Source organism: Plecotus auritus (assembly GCF_963455305.1).
Source record: "Plecotus auritus genome assembly, chromosome: 4".
Classification (NCBI taxonomy): domain Eukaryota; kingdom Metazoa; phylum Chordata; class Mammalia; order Chiroptera; family Vespertilionidae; genus Plecotus; species Plecotus auritus.
Window position 1 is genome coordinate 162,370,434 of NC_137775.1, and position 23,752 is coordinate 162,394,185.

Here is a 23,752-nt window from a genome sequence, read left to right on the forward strand (position 1 = left end):
AAAGTTCTCTGAAGTATCATTTTAAACATGAAATTGGAAATTATGCTGATTTGGGTGGTTTCTGGCTTTTATGGAATGTGTTCTTATTCCTGATTCTTTGTTCATGATTTTTTGAGTCAAGAAGGTGAAGGAATATTCCTGATAAAGAAAGATACATGTAAGAAAGGAAGTGCAGAAATGCTGAAAGTCAAAAATACTAGTATAAATTTTGAGATCTTAGATATTTGAAAAAACAAAGGTTGTTTTTTTATGTTAAGGAAAAAAAACATGGGGAATGCAAAAGAAAACAAAATTTAGATGGCTGTTAATGACTTAACTGTGTTGCTTCAGCATTACAGACTGTTATGGTAATGGTCTAAATGAGGGGTGGGGAACCTTTTTTCTGCCAAAAGCCATTTGGATATTTATATATCATTTGCGGTCCATACAAAATTATCAACTTAAAAATTAGCATGCTATATTTGGTCAAACATTTAATTAACTCACCCCTAATGCCTTGGCAACAGGCCAAATGACTTCACAGGCCTCGTAAAGCTTGAGGGCCAGACGTTCCTCACTCCTGGTCTAAATGGTTGAGCTATTTCAGTAGGGTTTGTGTCCCAAATTTTAAATATTTTTCCTAAAGAAAAATAGTTAGAACCCTGCTGTATAAAAAAGTGCTTGTACAATTAATCTTCATAGCATGAAGATAACTACACTGGGTTAAGCAGTTATGTTAAATATAATCTGGTATGTGCATTGTCTTGTTTACTCCTCACAATTCCCTATATGATTAGGTCCTATTACTATCATCTCCATTTGACCAGGAAACTGTGCTTACAGTGTTTCACCCACTTGTCCCAGGTCCATACAGGTTGTTAGTGGCAATACCAGTACTTGTTTTGGCTCAGATCTATCAGTTTGATGCCATTATTTTCCTAACCATTACACTGTACCGCTTCCACAGTGTAAGGCCTTCCTTGGAAAGAGTTGATACTTGTTGAATATTCCAGATGGTTCTCACATATGCTCTGACTTGGTTTAATCAGAATCAGACAGAAGCAAACATACAATTTCATTATAAGGAAACAAACCAATCACTTTGAAGTGCCCTCCCACAAAAGATGTGCTCGGCTGATTTCCAAAAGTAAGTTAATAACTCTGTTAAATGTTTAACTTTAAGATCGATGTCACAGTCTTGGGGATGGGTGAGAAATCCTCCATTTATTATGCCTGAGTAAAAGGAAGACTGCCTTTTAAGTACCTGCAGTCTTTGAGAAGGATGGCTCTGGACAGTTAATACTTCTCACTCCAGCAGGTCTAAATGTATCTTGTCAGCATTTCTCAAGCTGTTTCAAGCCTGCTGGTCACGTGTGGCATTTAATTTCCTCTAGCTGGAGATCAAAGCCATTGACTACTCGCCTCCTTTAAGACATGACAGGCTGCCTGTGCTTGCTTTAAGGTGGCAAGGTCAGGCCAGCGGACCATAGTTATGTGCCATCTAGCAAGACGTGAGAGCTGCCTTTGGTTGGTGTGTCCTCTGAAGTGCTACGTAGTTTGAGGAGCCAGCTGCATGTTGGAGTTCCTGTTGCAGCATTCCTGACCACTCTCCCATAGATGTCTGCAGCCCCGCCTCCGTCTTTAACCATTGTCCTTAGCATCTTCTCTAAGAGCAACTGTTAGTACTTTGCACTAAAGCTGCCTGGCATTTGTAGAAATCTCACTGATTGTTGGTTTGAGAGCATTTTACATATGTTGATTTACACGTGTCACGTTTGGATCTGCCTTGAACCTCATGGGTGGCTTAAACAAGAACTTTATCCTGTTACAGTTCCAGAGTCTAAGAACAAGGTTTTGGCAGAGTGCTTCTTTCTGAGGGTTGGTTCTGTAAGGGAGACTGTTCCCTGCCTCTCTCCTAGCCTCTGCGGTGTGCTGGCAATCATTGGCATTGCTGGCTTGTAGGTGCAGCACCCTGATCTCTGCCTTCATGTTCACATGGTGTGCTCCCTGTGCGCGTCTGTCTCTACATCCAAATTTCCCCTTTTTATGAGGACTCGAATCACATTGCATGACCTCGTTTTAACTTGATTACCTCTGTAAAGACCCTATTTCCACATAAGGTCACATTGTGAAGCATGCGGGGCTAGAACATCAACATATCTCTTTTGAAGGACACACTTCCATTCATAACTCTTATGAATTTCAGACCTCACTAATTTGGCATTGTGTTTATGACATGTTTTTCTAGTCCTACTTATGGTCTGTATTAGCTGCCTTTTATTTCATGTTTCTCCTTTAAACAATATAAGCAAAGGATATATCCTCCAACAAGAGGTTTGTGTAATTGTTGATTTTGGTGTAGTAGTTGCTGTTAGCCATAATTTAGACACTTGAGAAGGAATAAAAAGGCTTTTTATTACTCTTGAATTCTCTTGAGTTTCTTATTCCTGTAGGGTAACATAGGTTAGGGAGTTGATCGAGATTCCTATACTGTGTAAAACCCCTTGGTAATGAGTTTGGTTCTAAAGATTATGGCGGATTAACTGCAACCATATCAGTATACAACAATCAAAAATAAGGTTTTTTAGAAAAAGCTTTAAAATTTTTATATTTTCATATCTGAGTAGAGTTTTTTTTTCTAAACATTTTCTTCAGCTTCAGAATTATTTTTTTGTGTGCATGTGCATGTTTCTGTTTGGGGCAGGGAAGCAATTTATCATCACTGACTGCTAGTCTCTATCCTGGTTTAGTTTCCTTATTATGTTCTCTCTTCTAAATCCCTTTCACATTTAATGTAGGATTGAAAAAAACCATACATTGTATACTTCACATTTTAAAACGTATGGCATTTTAAAATGTCTTTAATTCAGCCCCTTGAAGTCATATTTTACCTCTAAGTTTCCCAGGGACGTTTGAATATTAAAACACTTGTGAACATTTTCTGAGCTTATTCAACTGATGATGATTGTTTATTATGTTACTTTTATGCATTTTCTATGCTGTGGGTGAAAAGTAGGTATCCTAGATGTGGATTCTGCTGTCAGGAAACTTAACAGTCGTGAAAGCAGGTGGTCCACACACATAAATAAGTCTATAAAGTTGGAATGTAATATATCCTGGAAAAGCTAGAATGCAGTAAGAAAGGCCAGGTAAAATGGTGTGGGGTTTCAAAACGAAGGAAGAGAGGATGGTGTAGACTAAAGTGTTTTAAATATGTTCTCTCCAGTGGTGAGTATTTGACTTCACAGATTCATTTGCTTTTTTTTTAAACTTTTATTTTTAAACCATAGTTTGCATTCAACATTATTTTGTATTAGTTTCAGATATACAGCATAGCAGACAATCGTATACTTTACAGTGTTCCCAATATATCAAGTACCCACCTGGCAACATATATAGTTATTACAATATTGTTGACTGTATTTCCTACGCTTTATTTTATATCCCCATGTGTTTTGTAACTACCAATTAGTACGTCTAATTCCTTCACCATTTTTACCCAGCCCCCCAAGCCCTTTCCCCTCTGGCATCCATCAGTCTGTTCTCTGTATGTATAAGTCTTTTTATTTTGTTTGTTTATTTTATCTATAGATTCTATGTAAGTGAAATTGCATGGTACTTCTCTTATTTCACTTAACATAATGCCCAGTTAATCACTCCCCACCCATTCCCAACCCCCACCTTTCCTCTAAAATTTGTCAGTCTGTTCCATGCTTCTATGTCTCTGGATCTAGCAAACTGATTCCTTTTGATTGTTGTGTGAATTTTGATTAAGCAAAGGTGTTATGTTTAAGTATTAAAGTAGAATTGGCTTTAAGCCTTATAATTGGGAAGGGTTAGTGTGTTGTTAACATGTGAGCACCCATGAATGTATGGCCATGATAGATAAAAACTGCAATTACCAGCCACCTCAATTCCCAAACTTGAGATGCAGTGGGACCCCTCTGCCTCTCAGTGCCCTGGGATCTGTTGGTGGAACACACCCATGTCCCTCTGGTGCCTAAGTCCCCCGGTTTCTGCTCCCATGGTAAGACACCATGGACCTTTACTCTTGCCCGGGACAGGGTCCTCTCCTTTCCTTACTACTTTATGTAGGGGAGTGTGAGGCTGCAGCTGCTTGCTTTTCATTTTCTCATACTTCTGGTGTCATTTAGATAAAGAGAAACCTTGTTTTTTTGTTCCATCTCTGTAATTAAAATATTGGACTTCCTCTGACAAAGCCATTCAACAGGTGATACTGGTTTCTGGTCATTTTTTTCTGCTTATCTTCAGTTTCTGTTGAGGTGAAGACACAAAACTTTACTCCTGCGGGAGCCTGCTAAATGCAGAAGTCTGCCCGCCCTGGCTTGTGCCAGCCCTAAGTTGTTATCTCAGAGGTGAAGAAGAACAGAGGAGGGATTTCCTCACTTCATGTGTAACACAAGACTTAGGTGATTGAAAGTGCCCATCTTCTTTTAGCATTTCATTCTGCCAGTCTGTGCTGAATTATTGAACTTGAATGAAATGACCTCATAAATGGAGAGACTAACCCAAGCCAAGACTGAAATATACTAAATACATTTCAAAGAGCTCTTCAAAGCCCCTGGAGAAATAGCGGGAAGAAATGCTGTTAATTAAAACAAGCAGCATTCCGGAGGAAGAGAGCGGCAGTTAACCACTTTTTCAGAATATGTGGGATTAGAGAGGTGGCTTTTACTGCTCGCCCTGAAGGTCAACTCCATTGCAGCACTATCAGGAGTTGGAAGAATTCTAAAAGTCATAAATACCCAGGTGGAAAACACTGGACTCCTGGTTCACTGAAGTTTCAATCTTAAGTGCTGACACTTACATATTCTGTAAAAGCTAGAATGCAGCATAAGGGGACTGTTATGCTGACTTCCAGTGTCCTGAGAGGTTACCATCCGCAAATGGGAACTCTGTACAAATGGGAACTCTGTACAGAGGAGAGGCAGGTCTGATTGCTTGTATGAGCTGCTGCAGCATGCTCCCGAGGCCCTCTCTCTGTTTCTCTTTAGGCTGCATTGATTTCTTTTAGACTTTGGGTCCATGGGCCAAAGCTTGTTATCACAGCCCACGTCTAAGATCAAGCCTGTATCCACACTGTTAGTCACAGGGTACGAAAATAGCAGCATACTATGACAATGAAGTCAGTATTAAGTGGTGCAGTATAATGCACAAAATACATGACAACATAGAAAAGAAATTGGAGAAAGAAGCTAATGGAGTAAATGGATTTTGCTCCATGTGATTTTCAAATCTGGTGCTCCTTGTATATAGATAAAGTTGAAAAAGTAGAGTTCTAATTCTTACTAGGCCAAGGAGGATAGTAGCTCACTGACACTGCTGATTTTATTTTTAAAAACCAGAAAGTCTATTGAAATTGCAGATCCAACCCTGACTTCCTTTAGACTTTAGTGAAAGAATGCGAGGCTTGAGGGTCTGGTTCATCAGTACAGCTGGTCTCACTTAGCTTGCCACAGATAAACAAACAGTGCCTAATCTTTCTGACAAAAGTGACAATGAGGATATTGTTTAGGAAAGAGGCATGATTTCAATTATTAGACAAAACTGTACAGGGATAACTTTCCAATTAGACAATGTTTAAGTGTATTGGCCTCTGTTGGTCATTTTTGTTATTAGGGTTCTTTGAACATTTGATTAGGAGCCAGTCAAAAATAATCAGTGATATTTACTATCTTCAAAATTGAGGTCATATATCAGCTATGCCCAACTGGTGAAAATGGGGACATTCTTTGCATAGTGGAAGCAATATTTGAAAGCGGTAGTCTGGAAATTTCCAATTATTACTATGCCAGGGCTCCTAGAATCTCCCATAGTTCAGGATTAATGATAAAATTGGTTTCACCTTAAAGCATACTACCCACATTCCTGAGTTTTATTTTTATTATTATTATTTTCATCCTTTTAGTTTAAACCAGGATGCTAGGGAATTAGCATCTTTTTAGTCTAAACCAGTGGTTCTCAACTGATTCTCGGTCTTTCTTCCCAGGCTACATTGATGATAATTGGAAACATGTTTGTTTTCACAGCATAGGGAGAGGTGGTTTTGTTACTGGCATCTAGAGAGGCCAGGGATGCTGTTGAACCACCCCACACATGAACAGGACAACTTTCTGCAACAGAGAATTATTTACCCCAAAGTGTCATAGTACCAAGATTGAGAAACCCTTGTTTAGACAAGGACTGCATGCAGGCAGTGTTTATTTTAAAGAGCTCTTTTCTTTAGAGGTATTTACTAAGTCCCTCTGGTACTCTGCGTGCAAGGCCAGCCAGTGGACATGTAGTGTGGAACAAACTTGAGTTCCTCTTTTCATGAAGCCATCATATTGTTGGAGAGGCAAAAATTAATCAAGATAGTATACATATTTGTAATTTTAAATTACAGAAAAGAAAAAAGATATATGAGAAAGAATTATGACAGAGAGTGGTGGATTACATCTATTTGCATGAGAGTTGGTTGGGCAATAGATATGTTTGTGATGGATGGATAATAGAAGCCTTGCTTCAAAGGGCACAATTATGCTTAGATATGAAGGAGGAGACATGACCAACCAGGTACAGAGTAGGGACAAGAGTGTTTCAGGCCGGACTCTGAGAAGAGCTTGGTAGGTTATACAGACTCGGAGAGCCCCATGGGGGTTAGGGACGTGTTCAGGGAGATTTGTATGAATTGAGTTTTGAGAACTTGGCCTTGGGGATCATCCTAGGAATGCTCTGCTTATACATTGCTGCACAATGAACCACCCCAAAATGTAGAGACTGAAAACAACACTGTCATTCAATTTGCTGCAGTTGGGGAAGGGCTGGGCAGGAAGGGTTTGTTTCTGTTCCACGTGGTATCATTTCATGCATCTTGTCTGGGATATGAAGGATCCATTGCCAACATGGTTCATGCACATGGCTGGAAAGCTGGAGCTGGCTTTTTGCATGGTTTGGGCTTCCTAATAGTGCTTTGTCTCAGAATGAACATCCCCTGACACAGGAAGTAAGATGTCTGCCTTCAACTCCAACATATGAAGAGCTTGGGAGTTGTTGCTTCCATCCTTACAAAGAAAAGCAACTGGGCAACCTGAAAAATCCACAAGTTTTTTTCAATTCATCAAATAACAGAGGTCACAAGGAAAACCAGTATGCTAAACTCTGAGGAGACAGATACGTTGAGGTAGACAATAGCCATCAATTATCTCCTTACCTGGACCACAAGCTACTGGAGCTGTAACTGGTAGGAATGCTGGAATAGTCACTTTGATCAACTGCTGGAGACTGAGTGTGGACTAATGTGAGAGTGCAAGCTCCGGGGCTGCAGCTGTAGGAAAGCCCAAGCCCCCACATTTTTGCAGACTTTGCCTCCAGGAACCCCACAAGGTTCTCACAGTGAAGATCATGAAAAGAAGACCTGTTTGTGTCTCTGGCAGTGGCAGGGGGAGAGTAATTTTTTCCTAAGAAGATATAACAGTTCTTCATGTGTATGCACCTAACAATAGAATGTTAAACTATGTGAGGCAAAAACTGATAAGAACAGGAATGAGAAATGGACAAATCAAATATTGTAATTGGAGACGTCAGTACCCCTTTGTCAGCAATAGATAGATCCCTCAAGCAGAAAGATCACTAAGGAGTAGATGACCAGGGAAGCTGCCAATATTTTAAGGCTTGTGCCCAGAATGGGAAGGGTCACTTTCACCTACTTTATTGATCAGGTATTTGAAGAGACCAGATTCCAGGGTAGGGGACATATGATGCTCCAGGAGTGTCAAAGCATTTTGGCCCATGTTTATTATTATTACAAAACCCCATCCATGTTTTGGTACATGGATGACGCTCAACCATCTGAGCCACTCTGGCTGGTGTGTGTGTGTGTGTGTGTGTGTGTGTGTGTGTGTGTGTGTATGGGAGGGGGGGGACGTGTTTAAAATCTCACAATAGAGATTGTATTTCATCTTAGTATGGAATGAAATCTTTTTTGTCAGTTGTGCACAGAATTCGTCAGTTATCTTTTGTGACCACTCATTGACCCCTTTTTGAATTAACCTCACTAGGTTTTAAATAACATTCTTGAGAAGGGCCAAGACTGGGTTTGGAGTAAGGCGCTTTGTGCTTTATGTCCTGGTTTGCCTGTGACAGTCCTGGTTTACGGTTTGGTCTTTGTGCAATTATGAGTAATACTTCTTTTTACTAATTCAGTGTCCCAATTTGGATGATAAATTATATGCTCTGCTTACTTATATAATGCTTTATTCTCTTAGATCTTGGAAAAAATGTTTTGCCAAAACACAAAATTTGATTAAAATATTTTACTCTGGGATTCATAAGAAGCATTAATTAGAATGAATCTTTGGGGAGCTTTTTGAATTGTTTGTAATTACCATTGAACCTCTTGTGCAGATTTGTCCATTTAAAATGTTTCCTAGCTGGTTCATGAGCTTTAAGTACAGTACATGCTCTTGGGCAGCAAAGTATGGGCACTAGACTTCATGCTTTTTTTGTGAAAAAGCAACTGATCAGTCTAAAATTCAAATAACCTACCTAGATCCCTTACTACTCATAACATAAATGGCAGGCTCAGAGTCATTTAAGGTAGTTGAAATGCTGGAAATGTGCAGCAGGAATGAATGAGTAAACTGGGTCCTGGGTGAAATCAGGTGCTGTTAGAACTCCAAGCTAATAGGTTGTAGCGTCAATGAGTTTTAGTCAAATGTGTACAGTCTGTTTAGCACTGATGTATACAAAAGAAGTATACTATACCAGTAAGCACAATTATAATAGTGGAGAGATGGCATGTTGCTGAAAATCTAGGACTACAAATTGCATAGTGTAATCAAGTACAAGATTGGATTGTGGACACTGTTGACTGGGGACAGTTTTGAGGAATACGAAATCCTGGTAGGCCAGGACCAAAAAAGAAATGGAGTGGGGTTTGATCTGATTCTTTCCCTAAGGATGTGTGGGTTGCCCAGGGAGTTCAGCGTGTTTGTTGTCTCATAGTTGGGCTCAAGTGATACCTGCTTGTGTCACTAAAATCTGAAAATGGAAAAGAAAACACAAACTCAGTGACTTCTATCCAGAAAAATATCTGAGCTTAAAAATAAAATCTCAGACAGAAAGGAAATAATTTTAAAGATTTCAGGCATGAGACATTTTTCATGCTTAATGGTTGATTCAAGAAAACAGACATCTATTTCCCTGTATAAACAAATTCTTTGAAAAATTAAGAGATAATTCAGTCTGTAGTTCAAAATGGTCCTTTTGGGATTGCTTTGTTTTTAACTATCTCTGTTTTCAGGGATTTAGATCAGGGATTTAGATCCACCAGCATTGTCTGAGCTGAGGGGAAATTGTAAACATTGGATACTCTGGTTAATAGTTGAAAGCCCTGTTGTAACTCAGCAGAGAATAAGGTAGAACTCATTCCTAATTGGCCTGATGGGTGACACCAGAGTGAATTCAGAAGCAGCTTAGCAGCCACCACAGGTTACCTACCAACTAAAACACCCCTGAGGAAGCAGAAAGGGAACCAAAGGCTTTTATTGTGTCTCTGATCAAACCCCTTAGGAGAACGAAGAGGGAAATGGAGATCCTGAGAAACCAAATATATGTTACAGAGGAGTCCTATTGGGATCCCAGAGGAAGCTGAATTCCTAATGAGAAGGCAATGGACTAGGACAGAGTCACACTGTTTTCTTTCTTTTTGCTTCATGTTCCTGGGAGAGTTTCAATGTTAAGCTCTGGAGAGTTGTGGGCACCTATGACTATGCCCAAAGTAAAGCATAGAGGATTATTAAATTAAAATTAATTATATCTGATCTCTGAGTGAAATAGATGAAATAACAGAACACAGTATTTAGAGTTGGACAAAGCCTCTAGGAACCAAGGAAGATGAGAGGGACTACCAGAGAGGTAACAGGGAAACCAAATGCCAAGGAGGGGAGAGAGTTGCAGAAGAGTATGCATTAGGTTAAGTATTCAGCAAGGTCAAATCAGGTGAGTCTCCAGAGAATCCATTCCAATTAGGAAGGTTTTTCTTAAACATGTGTAGGGGATCAATGGGGAAAGAGACCTACTTGCTTTAGATTGAAGAGAGAGAGAAAGGGAGGTGAAAAAATGGAGGCTGAAATGCAAGATACTAGTTTGAGGAGTGAGGCAGGGAAGGAAAGAACAAGAAGAAAGGAGACAAGTATTTCCTGTTTTAGTTTTAAACTAAATAGGAAAGAATTGAGTATGGCATAGATTATAACAGAGTCAGAAAGGGAGAGAGAAAATGATTAAGAAAACACTTGAAGTCCACAATCTTGATGAAGAAACCTGAGGAGCTCTGTTTCTTTTGTCACTTGAACTTTGTTCTGTATGTGGCAAATATTTGGTCTCCCCTTTTCTTGTGCTGATAATACCAGTTTCATCTCATTTAGGACTTAGACCTATAAGAATATTTTCCTTCTTAAATCTTCTTCTCTTTTTATTTGTGTTCTTTTTGAAAATTCAGATACTTCATTGAACTCTGTGTAGAGCATTGGTTTCTCTTCTTGGCCCCTTTGACTCCATTGATACTAGTTGTGATTTTTAACAACAATATTGATTTTTGTAAATCTTTTATTTCTCCTGGTGCTACCTTTCTCTTTACAAGTTAAGGTTATGAAATAAAGTTGATGTTTATAGAACACTGGGTTAAGCTTCATTTTTTCACCTATAAGAATAGGGCTAGTAATAAGAATTAATTTCATATAACTGAGGAATATATATAAATGAATATTATAAATGAGTGTTTAGAACATTGTCTTGCATATAGTACATGGTCAGTGAATATCAGTTATTACTTTTTTTATTTGTTTCTAATAACAATCCTAGAAAAGCGTTGAAATAAGACTATTTCTCCTACTTTACAGATTTAGAAACTGAGGCCCATAATGTAGTTTGCCCATGATCACATAGCTAAGTGGCAGAGCCAAGATTCAGGCCCAGTCAAGTCCAACTAGAGAGCTGAGTTCTAATTTTTATCTCCTTTTATTTTTTGGGGAAAAAAATTGAATTCTACTTTCTTAAAATCTATTTTTACTCTACCTTTGTTAATGATCGACCCTGGGGGTACATAGCTAGTTTCTCCCATGGTTCTCATGTCTTCCTTTGTGCCAGCATTGCAATTTCCTCTAGTTATTTATCATTCGCATACTCTGCTGTTCTAGGCAACTGCACGGTGACATCATCATAGCAGTTCCCCCCCCTTATTTTACCCAAGTGATTTGTGGCTTTGCCTACAGTAGGTGCCTGCTTGGAATAGAACACTTGCCGTTCCTCTTTCCCCTCTGTCAAATACGTTTATTTTGGACAAGGTTTTCCAGTCCATTTCTGCCTTCTCATTGTGCATCTCAGCCCAAGATTTGATGGCACTCCTTTCTCTTACTTTTTATTCTACTCACATGGCAAACATAACTCCTGATCTTCCAGCACCTTTACAACCCTTTTATATGTCTTATAAATAGTGGAGAAACTAATACTTAACATTATAGCAAGAACAGTACCTTAAAAAAATAATTTTTTTCAAAGAATTTTTCAATTTTTTTTAGTGAATCAGAAACTCATCATCTTTGAGCCCCCACCCAAAGTATATTTCCACCCCTAACTGTGAATGTAGTTAAGCATTTAGAATTTAATTAACAGGAAAAAATGATTGTCTCTACTTGTTATGCCATTTGGAAGTCTTGCCAAAATTTCATAGTCTTTGTTTTTATTTTAAGTCACTTCCTTATGTATTTGTGTAGAAGCAGATACATTTATATTGATTGTATATATTTGTTCACACAAACTTTTAGATGACTTAATTAACTTACAAATCTTTTTTTTTTTGATGATTGATGTGACCTGAGCTAATTTACCATTGACCTACCTGTTAAAAAAAGGATTTGTTTAATTAATAAGACCTGAAGAGAACAAATGCATTTAAGCTTGTTTTGTCTAATAGAAAATGGTTATGTGGAAGATGTTTCATCAAAAATGCAATTGTTGAAGCTAATGTGGCCAGATCTTAATATACGGACAATGTTAGGAGGCACTTAATAGTTAACCTGTACCGTTATATTTCCCTTTCTACTTTTCAAAAATGTTCTCTTGTGTTCTGTATATTTTTATAATGCATGAACACACACGTACATACATTTGCATATATGAAAAAGAAAATGCAGAGTTGACAGGTTGAAGGATGGGTCCAAGTTTATACACCCGAGTAGTAGCAGAGCAGCCCTGGAAACTTGGGTGTCTCCACCTCCCATCTGTCATTTCCTTACTCTCCTTCAGAACTGGAGCCATTCCATCTATCTGAGATAAGTAAGTCTCCCTGTTTTTAAAAATATCCTATATAATTCAGCCATGCTTTCTCCTTAGTAACTCAAGTGAATGTTTTATAGCATAAAGCTTGTCTGACACAAGATTAATCATGATTTCTCAGTTTCTGAAATTCAGTCTGAATTTCACTTGACTAATTAGTGGTTTGGATTTTTAAGATTGTGCTAAAAATGAGAAAATAAGGAATGTATTTTCTTCAAAATTTTATCTATATAAAAACAAAAGGAAGAATGATCCTATGTGTTATAACCAGATAAAGTTGTTTATTTTACCATGGACACAGGATATTAGTTTTATAGTAATTTTTATGTATATACATTCATTTTTTTAATAAGAAAAGAATATAAATAAATCTAAAAAAAGAAAAATGGTAAACAATTACTAAGTGACTAAATATCTTATCTACAGATACTTGACATAGAAAAACTTAGATATTTGCAGTTTACCCAATTTAACAGATATACCATTCATTTTTAAAACTCATTATAAGGTAACGTATTGCAGTAGCTAAAGTCTCATTTATTTTCTGGACTGAGATTTGTATGCACAGTGCTGTTATGGAAGAATTCCTCAATTGGATGACTACTGATGATTTCCCATCTGCTTCAGTTGGAGAAGTATGATGGCAGTTGTATGCATTCCTCATTTTAGGTGAAAACTGAGAAAATATCTAATTGCTTTTGAGCAAATATTGCCTGAAGTCAGGGACTTTACTCCTCTAACACTCACTTTGCACTGAAATGAAAGTCGTATCACAAAACTTTCTGATAATGAGTGAGAAGATTGACACACAAACGAGAGACATTTAGCAAAGCTGGCTCTTGTGCTTTCTTAGTTATAGAAACTGTTCTAACAGGGAAAGGTGATGGAATCTGTCCTGTCTGTACCCAGTCAGTACAAGCAAAAGCCATTCAACATGGCCACTCCTCAAAGTGGCTACTTTATGGTTTCTCACTGAATGGAAATTAAGTTTCTTATTCAAAGCAGTATTTTTAACAGTTTTTTGTTAATACCTTGTCAATTTTTCTGACTTTATAGCACTAAACCTAGCAAAACAGATAGCTCTACAGAAGAGCCATGCCAATGTCCTGTTTGATGATGACAAACACACACATTATGGTTTGGAATGCCCTGGAAGTAGCATAAGTGAATTTAACAAATTGAGTACTCAGCTTTTTTATAGTATGTGTACTATATTTTTTATAGTATGCATACAAATATTTTATAGTATGTGTGCATAGTTATAGTATTTAAATCCTAGAAATTTATTTATTTTTAGTGTGTTTTAACTTATGTTCACACATATATTAACTTTATAGTCTGTTTTCATCTATATTTATATCATGACATATATTTATTTATTTATTTATTTATTTATTTATTTATTTTTAATAAATCTTTATTCAGATTATTACAATTGTTTCTCCTTTTCCCCCCCATAGCTCCCCTCCACCCAGTTCCCACCCCACCTTCTGCCTTTACCTCCCCCTCACTGTCCTCATCCATAGGTGTATGATTTTTGTCCAGTCTCTTCCTGAATCGCCCCATACCCCTTCCCCCCTGAGAATTATCAGTCCACTCCCTTTCTATGCCCCTGATTCTATTATATTCACCAGATTATTCTGTTCCTCAGGTTTTTAATTCACTTGATTTTTAGGTTCACTTGTTGATAGATATGTATTTGTTGTTCATAATTTTTCTCTTTACTTTTTTCTTCTTCCTCTTCTTTAAGAATACCTTTCAGCATTTCATATAATACTGGTTTGGTGGTGATGAACTCCTTTAGCTTTTAATTATCTGTGAAGCTCTTTATCTGCCCTTCAATTCTGAATGATAGCTTTGCTGGGTAGAGTAATCTTGGTTGTAGGTTCTTGCTATTCATCACATTGAAAATTTCTTGCCACTCCCGTCTGGCCTGCATAGTTTCTGTTGAGAAATCAGCTGACAATCGTATGGGTGCTCCCTTGTAGGTAATTAACTGTTTTTCTCTTGCTGCTTTTAAGATTCTCTCTTTGTCTTTTGCTCTTGGCATTTTAATTATGATGTGTCTTGGTGTGGTCCTCTTTGGATTCCTTTTGTTTGGGGTTCTGTACGCTTCCTGGACTTGTAAGTCTAGTTCTTTCACCATGTGGGGGAAGTTTTCAGTCATTATTTCTTCAAATAGGTTTTCAGTATCTTGCTCTCTCTCTTCTTCTGGCACCCCCATAATTCTGATGTTGGTACGCTTGAAGTTGTCCCAGAGGCTTCTTACACTATCTTCAACTTTTTGGATTTTTTTTTCTTTTTGCTTTTTCAGTTGAGTGTTTTTTGCTTCTTTGTATTTCAATTCTTTGACTTGATTCTTGTGTTCCTCTAGTCTGTTGTAGGGTCTCTGTATAATATTCTTTATTTCAGTCAGTGTATGTTTAATTTCTAGTTGGTCCTTTTTCATATCTTCGAGGTCTCGTTATATTTATCGGCCTTTTCTAGGATATTCTTGAAAAGCCTTATAACCGTGGTTTTGAATTCTATATCCAGTCGTTTGTTTTCCTCCATTTCTTTCGTTTGTGATCTGTTTCTTTGATGCCGCATTTTCACTGCTTCCCTAAGTTGGTAGGGTAGGTTTGTGTGCTAGGTTTCCTATATGGCCCAGTGGGTCTGCCTTCCCAGTTAACCTGAGGTGGACACTCTTGGTGCACCCCTTTGTGGACTGTGTGTACAGCCTTGTTGTAGTTAAGTCTTGATTGTTGTTGGTATCACTGGGAGGAATTGACCTCCAGGCCAGTTGGCTGTGAGGATCAGCTGTGTCTACGCTGGGAGAAGTTTGGTGCTGGAGACTGCCTTATAGGATTAGACTTGCCAAATTGGAAAAGCCTCTGTGCTCAGCTTGGATGGGGTGGAGTCTCAGGGCGGAGCAGACAGTCTTGGCTTCCCGCCAGCCTTGCCCTTGCATGCACACCTCCAGACCTCTGCCTTCCCCGGCTCCCGAGACTCCGCCCAAGAGTCCAGATTCCCCTCTGTAAGAGCGTGGGTCCCAGGGGCTCGCCTGGAACTGGGGTTCAGTGCATTCAGGAGCTTCCGACTCCCTTCTGCTAGGGAAAGCCTGTGGCAACCTCCGCAGCTTTTGTGCACACTGGCATGCGTGCCTCCAGACCCCTGCCCGCCGGGGCTCCCCCAGGTCTCCCCCGAGTCTCCGAGTCTCTGGGTGCCTTTCTCTCTAGCTGACAGTCCAGACTCCCCCTTTATGAGCCTGGGTCCATGGGGTTTCGCCCGGAACTGGGGTTCAGTGCCGTCGGGGGCTTCCTTCCCCCTCCCGCCAGAGAAAGTCAGCCAGGCTCTCAGCCGCCCTTCCTCTCTGCGCGCACAAAGACCCTTTGCCGTACCTCCAATTCTCTGTGAGCTTCTCTCTTTCCTTCTAGTTTTATAGTATGCATACAAATATTTTATAGTATGTGTGCATAGTTATAGTATTTAAATCCTTTGAAACTGTTGTGCGAGGCAGCAGTTTAGGTGCTTACCTATGCCGCCATCTTGGTTTCTCCTCATGACATATATTTAGTAGGCTTATAAGCTTAGTTAATTTAACTTTATTGGTTAGGCATAAAAATGTATATTTAACTTCCTCAGATGAACATTGTTAATATGTTAACTTTTATTTCAATTAAAGCTCTCCCCTAAAAAAAAATGTGGAGGGTAATACATGTATTGATAACCACATGATAGAATATTTAATTACTCTACTGGATCAGTATTGTGAGGACTTGGCGTCCAAATCTCCCAAGTCTGCTTTTCTTTTCTTATATCCTATTGCTTCCCTAGTTTCTGCTCCCTGTACATTAAATGTGCTTTCCCCCCTTTCTGAACCTTTGCTTTACTTAAAAAAATGTTTTTATTGATTTCAGAGAGAAGAAGGGAGAGGAAGAGCAAGTTAGAAACATCAGTGATGAGAGAGAATCATTGATCGGTTGCCTCCTGTACACCCCCAACTCGGGATCTAGGCCACAACATGGGCATGTGCACTGACCAGGAATTGAAAAATGACCTCCTGGTTCATGGGGTCGACACTCAACCGCTGAGCCATATTGGCGGAGCCTGAACCTTTGTTTTTGATAGATCCCTCTGTATAAGTGACTAACCTCTCCTCGTCACATGTCCATATTCTGTTCCATCTCCAACTCAAGTCTCACTCACGCTATGAGGCTTTCCTGGTTTCTACAAGATTCTCTGACTGAACTTTACTTATGCTCCTCTAAGCCCTCCTCTTGACTAGGCCTTGCCTTGGCCAACTACCTCCTTCCCCAATCTTACCCCCTGCTCCTTGCCAGGTCTGGATAACTCCTTTTCAGTAAGAAAACAGCTAAGTCAATTTAGAGAAAATCCCCCACTCTCTGATCGCTCTGGCCTGCCCTCAGCAAAAATCCTGTTTTATCAGTTTAGCAAAAATTACCCCTACTTTTGATGCCTCCTCTTAGTAATTTTCCATTCACAGTGACCCACAAACCTGCTCCTTGACCATAAATCTCTACTTCTTTTTGTTGTATCTAGAGTTGAACCTTACTTTTCTCTCCCCTATTACAATAGTATTGAATAAATCATTACTGTTTTAACAAATGTCAGAATTCATTTTTCTTATTTTTCACGATTCACTTACTGCTTTGCTTGGTATCTACTTCCCCATATGTATGTAACTTATTTTCATATATATGTACAGTAATATATATAGTTTACTCTTATATGTACAGTTGACCCTGGAACAATGCAAAGGCTGGGGTGGCTACTTCCAGCCCAGTTACAACTGCAGTTCGCTCCCTGCGTACTCAGATTCTCAGCCATGAAGCTGACCCTTGAACAGTGCGTGTTTGAACTGTGCAGGTCATTTGACTGAGCTCAAATGAAAAAAAAAATCTGAATATAAGGGGACCTGTGCAATACAAATCTGTGTGGTTCAAGAGTCAACTTTATATATCTTATTCTTCAGAACCTGTCACAGTGCTATTAGTAGAGGCTTAACTGATAAGTGCTAACTATGTAATGAGTGGAGAATTGGTTAGGAATTCTCTGATTAGGCTCTTTAAGTGTGATGAGAAGAGGCTTTGACAGATAGTCCTTAGGAATAGAGATTTGTAGTTGGATCGTAGGAAGTTCTTTCTTCAACTGACATTTGATTACTGTGAGTTTCAGTTCTTGAAGTCTGAGATCATGTGTTTGGTTTGTAGCCTATTGTCCTGGAGATGAGTTGATTGGTTGTTGTCCGTCACTGGGTATGGAGCACACCCATTAGACTGAATTCTAGCCAGGTCCACTAGGAGGAATTGCCCCATAGGTCCTGCCCCAGGTGGTTGTCAGGTCCATGCAGGCTTTTATTATTTGTCTAACAGGGTTGCGTTCCCCAATAAATCAAAATGCAGGAGTCATGAAATTTTAAGAAAGGAAGCACTGGGGCCATTTCCTTAAAAAGCAAATGTGACCTTGTTTGAACTTGACGCTCCCTGGGTTCTTATTTCAGCCCATCCAGTAAAAGGATATATTGTTAAACCCAAACAAAAAAGTAAATGACCAAATATAAAAGTAGGATGCCATTAAGAAAAATCTACACATAGAAAAAAACTCCAGAAGATATATACGTGTTGAAGGACTTACCTCTGAACAGTGGCATTATTATTGATATGAAATATTTCTGTATTTCCAACTATTCTTCCATAAATACATATTACTTTTATAATCAGGATAATACTTAATCCACTCTAAAATATATTGGCTTATTTTGAAATTTGTAAAATATTGTTAGAAAACAATTACATTGCTTTGTGAGTAAATAATTTGAATAGGACATGTACTGGTGTAAGCAGAGTGCCTCTGTGGAAGGCAGGACCAGTATGAGTGTGTGGACCACATGTCTTTCTTCTGCGGTTGACACTTTAATTATTGCTACCACACAGAGATCTTACGAGTATGGGCTCTGAAGTTGGACCCCCTAGATCCAAATTGTGGATTTGTCGCTTCTAGTTGTTAGATCTATGCCTCAGTTTCTTCATAAAGTGGAGTTCATAATGTATCTATCACATAGAGGTGTTACAGGGATTAAGTGAGACAGTGTAAATAAAATCCCTGGCCCAGGGCCTGCCGCACTGTACTAGTAGGTGCTTTAGGGGTATTCCACAGGAGTGTTATTTTTGAGTTAAAGACAACTATCTTGATTTTAAAATTACTGGCTGTGTATAAAACCATTTCATTTGGCTAACTAATTTGTACTCTGGCTCTGTTGTTAGGGTTGGGAAGTAGTAATTCTAGAATAGATCTTATCATACTAATTATATATAATTTTTATGAAGGTCTTTCTCGATATTTTATATTAATTTACATATTACAAAAGACAGTAATATAAAACCTGATCTTCAACATATGTAGGTAGATTGTTTTCAACTTTGTACTTAATTGATTCATTTTTACTTTGCAACTCTGCTTGCCTATAAAGCCGTCCATTCTAGAATTACTTTTATTTTTAGAACAATCTTTTAGATTTAGGTAATTCATGATGCCATGGCATTGTTCTCCAATCCTTTTTGTCATAAAAGACAAATCAAACGAGGTAAATTTGGCCTTGCTTTATATTGTTTTTTTAAGTTCATTTTTAAGATATTTAATGGTGACATATTTTTAAATTATGAAAGTATACATTTTAATTGGAGAAAATAGAAATTACTCATAATACTTTTGACTTGAAATATCTCCTAGTCCTTTAACTAAGTTACTGTGTATTTATAATAATTTTATTTGTTGGTTCTCCATGGGCCTTTGCAGCCAAACCCCAAAAAGAAAACACTAGATTTCTATTCTGATTATCACACAAACTTGACATGTGCATGTGTGTGCATGCATGTGTATCTTTATTGGAATTGGGTTGAGGATAATCTGAACTCTGAATACCCCTGACTTAATGGCTCTCCAGGGTTGCTTTAATTGTTTTGTCCTGCTGTTCCAAACTTCATTTAATCTTGTATGACTATGTTTGCATGGAAACGTGCAAGATCTCTGTGATTCACAGTACTTGGCAGTGAGTGTTTGGGGACTGCTCAGAGCCTCATGGTGAATCAGGGATGTGCTTCCTGGTGCATCTCACTTAACTTCTTGGAGATAGTCTTTTTCCTGAAAGTAGACACTTAACTTCTCTCTTATGATGCTGAACATGTTTGCCTGTACTAGGAAAGAGGGAACATTCATGAACTGTTAGAGAACTGGGAACTGGGAAGCTTGAAATGTTATGGTTCACCATCAGACTTGATTGTCTTTTCTTTAATCCCAGCTCATGTGTTGAATCACTCTGATTGTGATGCTCTAATAAGGCTTTTTAAAAAGAAAATTATGAACGAGTGGATTTGATTTTTGTGTTTAGATACAGTATGAGGTATAGTATGTAAAAATTTGGCAGAAAATATAGATGCGTCTCAACTTTATCATGTGATTACATACCAGTAAATTCATCATAAGTATAAAATACTTTAGGTTGAAAATACATTTAATACACCTAACCTACAAAACATCATAGCTTAGCTAGCCTACTTTAAAGTGATCACAACACTTACATTAGCCTGTAGTTGGCAAAATCATCTCACTGCCACAGCATCACTAATGAGTATTCTAGTACATATTGCTAGCCTGGGAAGAGATCAAAATTCAGAATTTGAAGTATGGTTTCTACTGAATGCATATCACTTTTGCACTATCATAAAATCAAAAATTAAGTTGCACCTTGTAAGCTGGGGCCCATCTGGTATAAGTAACCTAAGAGAGGGGAAACAGTAATAGTACCATCCAGAACTACACCCATTCCTTTTCTGCTTTTGTGAAGCCTTTTCTATGGGAAAAAGCTACTGGAGATAAAAATCTACCTGAAGTGGCAACTTGACCTCAGAAGGAGAAAATTTGATTTCTCTAGAAATGTAAAAGGCTGCCGTTTCAAAGAACTCATATCTTTCTCCCGACAAGTGTGCTTGAAAGGGGGACTAGGGAAAAACAAAACCAAAAATAACCCCAACTTCTTTTTTTTTTTAAATTCTCACCTAGGGTTATCTTTTTATTGATTTTGTTTGTTTAGAGAGAGAGAGAGAGAGAAATAAAAACATCCATGTGAGAAACACCAGTTGCCCCCTGTATGCGCCCCACCAGGGATCAAACCTGCAACCTAGGTATGTGCCCTGACTGGGAATCAAACCTGCAACCTTTTCGTGTACGGGATGATGCTCCAACCAACTGAGCCATCCACTCATGGCACCCCACATCATTTTTTTCATTTATCCTTACACCATCTCTTCATTCTTAGTTTTCATTGCCGATGAGTGCTTGCATATTTAGGGATATAAACTGTTGTATGTTATGGATGAAAACGTCTAGAACTAACTAACACAGTACTTTTCAAATCTCACCATGTGAAATATCAAGCTGTGAAAACTCCTCATTGTAGAGTACATTTTATTTCCTTTTTTTATGGAACCCTCCCCTCTGATCAAATACACTTGGCCCTTCTCTAGTACTTCCAGGAGTATATGTACCCAGCTACCTTCCATCTGTGGTGTCCTGTCATCTTTCCCATGCTTTGTGCATACTCTTGGTGTTGCCATTCTTTGTCTTGGATAACTTTGCCTTACTTTTAAAAATAATCTTATATCTGTTATGCATGCATTTTAGTTGTTCAATCCTTTCTTATTTCCTCTTTGGCAAGTAATGTTCTCAAGGGCTGCATGCATGTGACTAATTGCTTTCCCCAGAATGGGAGGATCTAAGTCTGGGACCTATGAACCAGGAGGTCATGGTTCAATTCCTCATTAGAGCACATGCCTGGGTTTCTGGCTTAATACCCAGTAGGGAGTGTGTAAGAAGCAGCTGATCAATGATTCTCTCTCATCATTGATGTTTCTATCTCTCTTGTTGTCTCCCTACCTCTTTCCGAAATCAATAAAAACATATTAAAAACTACCACCACCACCACATTCCTCCCTGCTCCCACTGATGATTTTGGTTAGCTAAATGGTGTTATTCAAGTTCTATCATTTCTTCAGTGTTACACACAATCTCTCTATATAAAAGCATAATATGCAAATCGACCTGACAGTGGAACAACCGGTTGGCTATGACGCGCACTGACCACCAGGGGGCAGATGCTCAATGCAGGAGCTGCCCCCAGCCCACAGGCCAGCCTCTCTATATGGCAGGATCTGATTTCCCGTTGGGGAACCGGGAACAGGGAACCGGGGCGGCTGTTGGCAGCTGGAGAAGATCAGCCCTGATTGCAGGCCAGGTCTAGGGACCCTACCCATGCATGAATTTTGTGCACTGGGCTTCTAGTGCATCTATAAAGAGAAACTTTCACATATTAACAACCTGGTTATACTGGGATATAGTGTATATGAAAATATATGAAAGAAAGGTAAATGCTTGATATATTCTCTATATTTAACAGTTTTTAAACTAATGAGATGATTCTATAGCACCCTCTAAATATAACTGGTGAGTTTTCTTAAGTCTCATTATAAACTTCTGGACTTAAACATTTTTTTTAGTCATAATATTTCTTATTTTTCTTTCTTTTTTTTATTGATTAAGGTATTGCATATGTGTCCTTACCCCCATTGCCCTCACACCCCCCACTCATGCCCTCAACTCCCTGGTGTCTGTGTCCATTGGTTAGGCTTATATGCATGCATACAAGTCCTTTGGTTGATCTTTTTGATACCTTTCTATCACAGGCATTATTTTTGTGACACTCAAATTGTCCCATCAATGAGTGGGAGCCTCCTGCCTCCCTTTGACACATTTAAGCCTCTTTGTACTTTGCATTATGTCTGTCTCCCTGGTGAGATGTAAGTGCAGGGACCAACCATGTCTGTTGTTCCTTCCAATTCCAAACACAGAATCATCATCTCTCGATGAATATTTGTTGAATGAGGGGCAGGATATTAACAAGTAAATGAAGGTCTGTTTTGTAGAAGAATATTTAGTTTAGTCTTTGTGAAGAACTTGAATCAGAGAATGGAAATTAAAGGAAGAAACTTTTGGCACAATGAAATGAAGAACTAAATCATTTGGGGGTGTTCTAGGGGAATTTGAGTTTCATCAGAGTCGTCTGGGGGCTACTTTTTTTTCTAGGCAGTGAGAGGATTAAGCCTGGAAGGATCTTTTTGTCTGCTCAGAAGTCTGAATGATCACTGAGGTTTCTTTACTTGCAAGGTAATAGGACTCTCAAATTCTTCATTGACAGATTTTATTTTTGGAAAGGTGCAAAGTTGGCTGGTTTAAAATGGTTGAAATGTACATAATTCTGTTTTCTCCCATGAACATTGTATGTCACTCTAATTTTATGTTTCAAAGTGTCATGAGCTTGTAAAACATTGGTAGTGATGAATTATGCTTTAGCAGTCATCATTTCTTTTATATGTAATAATTGTGGTCTGAGCATATCCTTTTCTCATTGTATTAAATCTTCAGACTTTTTGTACTGTTGGGCACATCCTAATAAATAGCCATTACACTATTTTCTTATTAATCTTTGGGTGTTAAATTTAGCAGAAATAGCATCAGTCCCTTTCCACTTTCTCTCTATAGTATTTTGGTAACAATTAGGATGAGGTGTAATTACTGACAACTTACCTTGAAATTCTAATTTATTTTCTGAGAATAAAATATAATAGCTCTTTTAGGATATTTCAGAATAGCAAAGGTTAAATAGCACAGAAATGATTTTCACTTACATGTGAATAAAAATTGAATTTTATGGGGATAGCAAGGCTATGAATACTTAAGTTTTTCATTTTTGAAGTATGTATGTAATACAGGATGATTAGCATTTTAACTTGTGTCTTAAGAAGGAATTAATGAAAGAAGTGCTAATAGTAAAACCTTTAAAATATTATAATGACTTTGCCAAAAAATTATAAATTTGGCCCAAAGTATTGTCCTTGATATACCCCATCTTGTCATTATCACTCCCCAGTAATATCTACTTTTTCTTCTATTGCTTCTAAACTAATGCAGTAAGGAAACAAAAGCATTGTATCTGCCTGAACTCAGTATTATTTTCCTTAGCAGTTTCTCTTGAGACAGAATCATAATGGAAGAGTGAGGGAGAATATATTAAATTTCCCAGAGTATATTAAATTTCTTTTAGGTATATTGACTTAATTTCCTTTATATCCTCCAGACATAATTTCTTCTCAGTGTTAGCACATGGACACTATTTTCAGAGATGACCTGGATAATATTTGTAATTTTGTTTTATTATACTGTTATCCTATTAATTTCAGGTAACTAGTGAAATAGAAAATCTTCAGGCTTTCCTTTGAGAATTGCTCGCCTGTAGTGACATGCTCTTTGTGCATCATCTTTTGAACCTGGGAAATTTACCCTGAGCTAACCTAAGAGTTTTCCTTTGCAGGTGTCATGAAAT

General features: G+C 38.2%; 1 protein-coding gene across 4 annotated transcripts in view; it reads left to right on the forward strand.

Annotated features, from left to right (window-relative positions):
• The window catches only part of CDK14 (cyclin dependent kinase 14), a 553,499-nt gene that overhangs the window by 153,495 nt on the left and 376,252 nt on the right, over positions 1-23,752 (forward strand). The gene's annotated exons all lie outside the window — the stretch shown is intronic.